We start from the raw sequence: 9,772 nt of genomic DNA on the forward strand, positions 1-9,772 counted from the left end.
CGAGGGAAATTTATTGAGAAGAAAAAAGAAAAAAAACAATCATAGGAGGGACCTAACTCCACTCCTAACCAAAATAAAAAACAAACCTATAACTCACAACAAAACAACAAAAGTTAACAGAAACGAAAGATGGGAAGCCCCAACCCATCGTTATTACAAAGAGAAATAACAAAATTTGGGGGCAAGTCCCACCACGTCAAGCCTGAAGACGTTGTCCCTTCATTCGAGTTCAGTGATTGCGAAAGGAGTTCATGTAATATTTGTATTTGACAGTAATTAATTCGAGTTCAGTAGTTCAATCCTGGAGATGAAAACTTGTTTGTGAGGAACTTTTAGTATAGAATTGTTTTACTTAATAGATGGATCCATCCGCCGAAACTAAGCTAGTAATCCTAGTATGCTCGCAGAGTACTTAGATATAGAAAAGAACAAGCAAAAATGAATAAATTAAAAGAGTACGTACGTGCATGATATAACTGGGGGTACTTCCTATAACATTGAGAGTGATAAATTAACTATCTCTCCACTTTCCAAATTCTTATCCTAAAGTTTTTCTGTAAGCCATTCCATTCCAAATAAACTGATAACGACTAATATGCATGGAAGATTCAATATTAATTACGACCAAGTCAAGTCCATGCTTGGCAACATTTGCATTGTGGAAATTGTAACTTGTTTCAGTTCTAGCAGACTGAGACACTTGGGTCCAATTTTTCCTGTTTTCTAGTAAGTTGTGGCTATCTATTGCTGCATCTCCTTTTACGTCGATTCTATATCGATCACCATCTCATTGAATTTTCAATATGATTGTGATGCCAAAGAAAGCAGTGTTCTCTATTTAATTTACAGATCGAAAAGAAAAATATGGAGGCAACGTACTCGCAGTGTTCATGATATATTTTTGTATGTTAACCCAAGTGATTTATCTTAATCTTATTCTGAGAAAGGTACTGTTATTGAGCTCTTTTAGTCATGACCAACTTATTAAATTAAGTCAGATTAATGAGAGGAAATTTTTAGATCAATATATCACTGACACGTTTAAGAAAGAATTGTTTTACGAGGACTCACTGACACTATGCTACTTAGTTTAAGAAATGCTAAAAGAAAACAGAGTGATAAAGAAAAAACAGAGTATGTCCAATGGTTTCCAATACTTCGTTTTGTGTTTTTCTTCAACTTGTTTGCTGCTCTCAACATGAAAAGATAATAATAGCGTTATTACGCCCCTTGATTCACTGATACTTGATATTGATTATAGGGGTTTCTTGATATACTGTCCCGTTGAATTGCTATGGGAAAACAGAGCTAGACAAAATGCTCAATTTTGTTTAACAGTAATTTGAGTGAACAACTCCAATACATTTTTGTTTTGTGTTTTCTCCGACTTATTGACTGCTCTCAAATTGAAGTCGACATTGCATTGTCGAAATAATAACTCCTATCAATAGCAGCTGCGAGGCAGTTTCCAAATGATCGTGACGCCGGCGAAAAAGAAATTTTCTTTCTCATCTTCTTCCATACATGAAACCCTTTTCTATGCTTAATTTTATTCCGAGAAATCTGACATAATAACAGTGTTCTTCAGATTCCTGCTCCTGATACTAATAATTTTCCACGAGTCTTCTGAAGCAGTTATTGGTCAACGTAGCAATTGCCTGTTTGTTTCCCCTGTTTCACAGCTTAGTTTAGATATGAAATTCTTCGATTAATTGGTTCTGAGGAGCTATCATTATTATCCATGTATTTTATATAATAAAAGAAAAGAAAAGGAAATTCCTCTACAACAGAGTGCTGAAAACGAAAACAGGGTATTTCCCCAGCATAATCACTTGTTTTGTTTATTTACTTCAACATGAAAAATATATATTGTTATTTATTTACGTGTGAAAATGAGAACAGAAGCTTTTCGGAATCTTTATCACAGGCCAACAAGGTTCTCTGTGAGAAGTTTTTGTCTTACTAAATAAATTAATATGGAAGACGGAAGATCTCTACCAAGTCCAAGTCAATAATCAGCCATATTATAGCAGTAGTAGAAATTGATGCGTCTCCCTTAACGTTCAAATCTTAATTCTTGATTTCTAACTGAAAAGAAAGATATCTTCCACCAGCTAGCTTTGTTTGCCATGAATAAATTTATATATATTCAATCAACAACATAGTGTTATAAGCAAAACTCCTCCTAATTTCAATAGCAATTAATTTCGAATTCTCATCCAATTATTAAGTCAACACCCGAGTCATGTTAGTTAATGCTCAACGTAGAAGATACTCTCTTCCTTCTTTCCATGCATCTTCTGTATGAGCTTACGTCTCTGTTTCACAGCTTAGTTCAGATATGTGAAATCATTATAAATAGGGAATGATTTGCATGCAAAGGGAGTATTCAATTCTGAGAAATAAACACACAGCCAAACTTATAAATAGTAGCTTGCAGTGCAATTGTGCTTCTACTTCCCTCATCGTCTTGATTACATCAATTAAGATGGAGTTGGGAAGGTGGCTCATACATGCTTGTACAATATCAATTGTGCTTCTTCTGCGTATCAACGCTTCCTTATCCCTCGGTCACCACCATGCTAACATGACGGCGAGATGCATTGAGAGGGAGAGGGATGCACTTCTTGCTATCAAAGGAGACTTGGTGGATGAATACAACCTGCTCTCTTCGTGGGGAAGGGAAGACTGTTGCGGATGGGAGAGAGTCCATTGTGATCCCCACACTGGCCATGTTATTCAACTTCATCTTGGAGGAGTGTTGGAGGTGTCGCGACGTGGACTTGATCGACTGGAGATGTACAATGCAAGGTCAGGATATATGTACTTTCCGGGGTTGTTTTATCTGCAAGGTCAGGATATATTGAAAAACTTCGGAGGTCAGGTTAGTCCTAAAATCATTGAGTTGCAGTATTTGGAATATTTGGACCTCAGTCTCAATTTTTTCAATGCCACCCAAATTCCAACACTCATTTGTTCTCTGTCCAACTTAAGACACCTAGATCTCCATTCCAATCACCTCACCGGGAGCAAAATTCCAAAACTCATTGGTAATCTGACCAATTTAAGGTATCTAGATCTCTCTTATATTGGCTTCAGTGGTGAAATTCCAACAACAATGTGTTCTCTGTCTAATTTAAGACACCTAGATCTCTATGATAATGACCTAAACGGGAGCAATATTCTAGAGCTCATTGGTAATCTAACCAATTTAAGATATCTAGATCTCTCTGAGAATTCCTTGGGTGATGAAACTCCAGTTCCATATCATCAACTTGGAAACCTTACTCACTTGCAATATCTCAATCTCGGGTATACTTACCACACTCATGTTGTAGAAAACCTCAATTGGCTCCCACGTCTTTCTTCTTTGAAATACCTAGACTTGAGTTGGACCAATCTGAGTAAGGTGTCTGATTGGCTGGACACAGTAAACAAGCTCCCCAATCTAAAAAACTTGACACTGTATGAATGTGATCTTCCTCCTCCAATTCTTTCTACTCTTTCTCACATCAATTCTTCCAATTCTCTTGTTCATGTTGATTTGTCTGGTAATGTTATCACTTCTTCGATATTCAAATGGTTATGCAACTACAACACCACCCTTGCATATCTTGACCTTTCATTCACTCAATTAAGTGGTTTGATTCCTGATGTTTTCATAAACATGAGATCACTGAAAAGTCTTTACCTCATTGTCAACCAGTTAAGTGTTTCGATTACCTCTCATGTTTTCAAAACCATGAGCTCACTTGAACATCTATCACTCTCTTACAACCAATTAAGTGTTTTGAATCCCAATGCTTTCACAAACATGAGCTCACTTGCATTTCTTGACCTCTCTTCCAACCGATTAAGTGGTTTGAATCCCAATGCTTTCTCAAACATGAGCTCACTTGCATATCTTGACCTCTCTTCGAACCGATTAAGTGGTTTGAATCCCAATGCTTTCTCAAACATGAGCTCACTTGCATATCTTGACCTCTCTTCCAACCGATTAAGTGGTTTGAATCCCAATGTTTTCGCAAACATGAGCTCACTTGCATATCTTGACCTCTCTTCCAACCGATTAAGCGGTTTGAATTCCAATGCTTTCGCAAACATGAGCTCACTTGCATATCTTTCCCTCTCTGATAACTCACTTGAAGGAGAGATCCCAACATCCATTGCCCAGTTATGCAGTTTGCAACATCTATTCATGTCAGGTTGTAATCTGACTGGACAACTTTCTGAGTTCGTTCAAAGATGGTCCGCATGTCCTCAAAACCCAATCCGGTCTTTATATCTTTCTAATAATGATCTTGTTGGGTCATTTCCTGATTTTACAAACTTTTCATCATTGGAGAGCTTAGATCTCTCTGGAAATAAGTTGAGCGGAATGGTTCCGGATAGTATTGGAAAGTTGTCTTCTTTGACATACTTATCTGTCGATGAAAACCAATTAAGATGGACCATACCTGAAAGTATTGGGGAACTATCCCGTTTATATTACTTGAGTCTCTCAGGAAATCTTCTAAGCGGAAGAATTCCAGAAAGTATTGGGAAACTCTCATCATTGGCCCATTTAGATCTTTCTCAATTAAGCGAAAGAATACCAGATAGTGTTGGGCAATTGTCGGAAGAATACCAGAACAAATTGGGAAAATATCATCGTTGGAAAGCTTAGATCTCTCTAGAAATTGGTTAAGGGAAAGAATACCTCAAAGTATTGGGCAGTTGTCAAGTTTGAACTCTATAAATCTTAGTGTGAATCATTTGGAAGGAGAGATTTCAGAAATTCATGTCTCAAAACTCTCCGTTTTAGGTTCCTTGGATTTATCCTATAACTCAAGACTAGAATTCAATGTCACTTCTGATTGGATTCCTCCTTTTAATTTGTCTCATCTGAGTTTGAGGTTTTGTAAGGTGGGGCCAAATTTCCCAAAATGGCTCCAAACCCAAAAAGGTCTTTTTGACATCGACATGTCTTATACTGACATTTTAGATGTCCTTCCAAGTTGGTTCTGGGGTGTCTTTGGTGACACTCGAACTATAGATTTCTCTAACAATCAAATCAGAGGAGCATTAGGGAGTTCAAAGATTGTATCATTTAGTGGATTTGAAGTTCGAATTAGTTCAAACCGATTGGACGGTCTAGTACCCTCATTTCTATCAAATGCTTCATATTTGGATCTCTGATAATAAGTTTTCAGAAATGACGTCTTTCTTGTGCTCTTCAAATGTTAAAGTCTCAAAATTTTTTGATCTGTCCAAAAACCATATTGCTGGAGAAGTTCCTGATTGTTGGAGACAATGGGCCAATCTACAACTTCTCGATTTGAGTTTCAATGCTTTTTCTGGGAAAATCCCACCTAGTATTGGCTATATACCTGGAATCAAAACATTGAAATTAAGGAGCAACAAACTTGTGGGAGCGTTGCCTTCATCCTTGAAGAATTGTACGAGCTTAAATGTTATTGATCTTGGGAACAATCAGCTTTCAAATTCAGTGCCTGATTGGATAGGGGCTAGTCTTCCCGATTTGGTTATTCTTATGCTTCAGTTTAATCAGCTTAGTGGAAGTTTGCCTTCACAGTTATGTCACCTACCACGTCTTCAAATATTGGATGTTTCTGTGAATGAAATCTCGGGAACTATACCAAAATGCCTCAACAATTTGACTTCTTTGGCACAAGAAGGAAATTCAAATCTAACCATCAGACATTCTTTTAATATATCAGAGGCCGAACCACCTATGACTTCTCTTTATTATGAAGATGACGCAACATTCATGTGGAAAGGAACATTGGCTTCATACAAAAGCACTTTGGGACTTGTCAAGAGAATTGATCTCTCAAGCAACAGATTAACTGGGGAGATTCCAAGTGAAATCACTTACCTTGTTGGATTGGTTTCTCTGAACCTGTCAAGGAACAGTTTAAGTGGACAAATCCCTCTAGATATCGGAAAGTTAAAGTCGTTAGATTCACTTGACTTGTCAGGAAACAAGATACATGGTGGAATCCCGATAAGCCTTGCTCATATAGATAGACTTGGCGCCTTGGATTTGTCATATAACAACTTGTCTGGTGAAATTCCAACTGGCACTCAGCTTCAGGGCTTTAATGCCTCATCTTATATTGGAAATCCTTGGTTGTGCGGACTTCCACTTCATGTTTGTGATCCAAAGGGGACAAGTCGACCTAATGTCTCGAGTGGTGAAGATGATGCAGATGAGCTCATCACGCAAGGATTTTACATAAGTCTGGGACTTGGATTTGCTGTTGGATTCTGGGGAGTCTGTGGGAGCTTGATATTTAAGAGGTCGTGGAGATATGGATACTACAACTTCTTGAATGCTTCAAATGATTGGCTTTACGTGAAGGTAGTTTTGATCAGACGACATTTAAAGGATTTGCTTAATAGACAACAATCTTAAGCCGTACGTAATCTCTCTCTCTCTCTCTCAAACTGATCGATTATATTTTTATACAGCGCCAACATGTTCTGGAATGCTGGACAATCATCTGCTCAAGTCTTCACCGTACACGAAACTGCTGTTCAATCATGTTTTTCTTCATCTTGTCTCTACCTTGCCAAGTTCGGTTTCAGTGTCTCTTCATTCTATTAGATTTCTATAACAAGTCCTCATCCCTCAGTACCATGGACATACTCCATGAGAAACTTTTGGTATATTATCTGTACTATAATTGTAAGAACTTGTTGATTCAGTCATCTCTTCGTCTTGAAAAATTTATATTCTAGCTACTGTTATTCAAGAGACTTCTGCACTACAGAATTAATGATGATGTGTGTTCCACAAATACAGAATTACTAGTGTTTATGGTTTGCATATATAGGTTCTCTAATTTTAAATTATCTCTTTCCCTTCATGCATCATTCTTGTACTTATATTTGTACAATCAAAAATTGTCTCCTAATCTTCCTCACAGAATGCCATATACGATGTTTCCAACATCAAAGTGCAAGTAAAAACAACTGTTGGCATGATAACTGTTGAAAAGTAATGGGCAGCGGGAAGTTCTAAAGTAATCTACTGTTGAAGAACAGACAGCCATATAAGTACATGTATTTCATCATTTCATGAGCTTGTTCTTCCATCCTCTGAAATAAATCTGGGTTTTATTTCATTGTTATGTTAACGTGACGACGAGGTGCGTGGAGAGGGAGAGGGATGCACACCTAGCTATCAGACAAGACCTGGTGGATACTACAAGCACCTCTACAGTATATAATTTAACACAAAATTTTGATAACTACATAAAACCTACTAATATGGACTGCAACACTCAAGTTCCCTTCTTAATCGAGCTTGTTTTTCACCAGAAAAAATAAACAGGAATTGTCTCTGTACATATATTACAAGCTTCTTAACAACATGTATCTTTTCCTCCAACTGTGTCCTACAACTTTTTTAATTCAATGTTTTTCAATTTGTATATTGGAATCATTTAGCGTACAAGTGATCAACTTAATTAAAGTTCTCAACATCTATGAACATAATGGTAATGAATGAAGCTTTGACTTCCCTTGTTTGGGACTTTCTTTTAACACCTATATATGTCGAGAGCAAAACTGAGTGGTGTCTGATTTGGTACCTGAGCCTAGATTATCACTTGTGTCCAGCTGCAGATTTCCTTTTGGCTTCAAGCACAATACCCTCCTTCAGTGCTGATTGTCCCTCGTTCTCCATTCCGAGTGCAGAAAGGGCAGCAGCCTGTAGATAAGACGCAATGTGCCATATTGGGGGAACTACTTGAGCTTGCATTGCATCGTTCAGAGCTTGCTGAGGAATCTCATCCATGAGATAAGACAAACTACGATGGGTAAAGATTGTGGGAGAAATCATGTTTCCAATATCAATGAACTGCATGTAAAAGCAACTGTCAGCATGATAAAACATACAGATCATGCAGGATTACAGGATAGCAACCCAACCGATATCTGAGGTTTCACACACCAACATGCATACCTAACCTGGATACTACCAATTTATCTCTTATTGTCTCGACTAGCTATCAGGTAAGGTTTCCAATCATCTTCTGTTTATCTGTATCTGAATGTGATAGGCCGAGTGTGTATAATGAAAAATCAGTCTAACACCGAACTTGGTATAGGCATCAACCAAATTTCCTAGTAAATTTTCTTGACCAACTTATTAAATTAAGTCAGATTAATGAGATGAAATTTGTAGATCAATATATCACTGACGTGTTTAAGAAAGAATTGTTTTACGAGGATTCACTGACACTATACTATGTTTAAAAAATGCTAAAAGAAAACAGAGTGATAAAGAAAAAACAGAGTATTTCCAATGGTTTCCAATACATTTCTTGTTTTGTGTTTTTCTTCGACTTGTTTGCTGCTCTCAACATGAAAAGATAATAATAGCGTTATTACGCCCCTTGATTCACTGATACTTGATATTGATTATAGGGGTTTCTTGATATACTGTCCCATATGTAACTTATATAATGGGAAAACAGAGCTAGACAAAATGCTCAATTTTGTTTAACAGTAATTTGAGTGAACAACTCCAATACATTTTTGTTTTGTGGTTTCTCCAACTTGTTGACTGCTCTCAACATGAAAAGATAATGGTAATCAGTTTGATTCACTGATACTTGCAATTTTATTGAGAAAAGAAGAAGAAAGGGAGAAAGTCATTGCCTTGTGGAAGTGGGTGATCACTCTGTTCTCTAAAGTCTAAACCTTCGGTTGGATTAATTGTTTCTCACAGTGCTTCAAAACTATCCGTTGGCTGAGCAAGCCTGGCTAAGCCAAGTCAAGTCAATACTTCATATACTTCGTTACGTCCCACCTCTATTTCCAGCTACCAATCAATTGCTGCTTCTCAAATTGAAGTCGACATTGCATTGTCGAAATAATAACTCCTATATATCGATAGCAGCTGCGAGGCAGTTTCCAAATGATTGTGACGCCGGCGAAAAAGAAATTTTCTTTCTCATCTTCTTCCATACGTGAAACCCTTTTCTACGCTTAATTTTATTCCGAGAAATCTGACATAATGACAGTGTTCTTCAGATTCCTGCTCCTGATACCAATAATTTTCCACGAGTCTTCTGATGCAGTTATTACTCAACGTAGCAATTGCCTGTTTGTTGCCACAGATTAGTTTATGAAAATTTTCGATTAGTTCGTTTTGAGGAGCAAAGAAAAGAACAGAAAAGGAATTTCCTCTACAAACCATGCTATTTAGTTTTGAAACTAAAACAGAGTGCTAAAAACGAAAACAGGGTATTTCCCCAGCATAATCACTTGTTTTGTTTATTTACTTCAACATGTTGAATTGTTTCGACATGGAAAATATTTTTATTTATTTACGTGTGGAAATGAGAACAGAAGCTTTTCGGAATCTTTGTCACAAGTCAACAAGGTTCTCTGTGAGAAGTTTCTGAAACGAAAGCTCTGTCTTACTAAATAAATTGATTGTGACTAATATGGAAGACCGAGGATCTCTACCAAGTCAAGTCAATAATCAGCCATATTGTGGAAATGATAGCACTAATAGAGACTTGGGTTCAGCTTATGTTGTTTTCTATCTTATCAATTGATTTCTTGTTGACTTCTTGTCACCGATCAAGAAAACAGAGTTGATAATTGCTACTCGATCAGTTCCTATTGTATGAAATTGTTGGAGAACTCTCCAGTCAGCTGCTTGGCTCGCATATATTCCAGCTAGTTCTTTGCTAGACATCTCTGCAATTTACAGTTTAAATAACGCCACGATATCAGTAAAAAGAAGAAGAAC

At 37.1% G+C, this 9,772-nt stretch overlaps 1 pseudogene across 1 annotated transcript in view; it reads left to right on the forward strand.

The window, feature by feature from the left end:
* Positions 1–2,488: 2,488 nt before the first annotated feature.
* LOC101296151 overlaps positions 2,489–9,772 on the forward strand; it is an 18,747-nt pseudogene continuing 11,463 nt past the window's right edge. Inside the window, exons 1-2 of the transcript XR_185331.1 lie at positions 2,489–4,652; positions 4,763–6,364. The product of XR_185331.1 is annotated as an LRR receptor-like serine/threonine-protein kinase GSO1-like (transcript). The remainder of the gene's footprint in view (positions 4,653–4,762; positions 6,365–9,772) is intronic.

This window comes from Fragaria vesca, linkage group LG7, assembly GCF_000184155.1.
Source record: "Fragaria vesca subsp. vesca linkage group LG7, FraVesHawaii_1.0, whole genome shotgun sequence".
In the NCBI taxonomy this organism is placed as follows: Eukaryota; Viridiplantae; Streptophyta; class Magnoliopsida; order Rosales; family Rosaceae; genus Fragaria; species Fragaria vesca.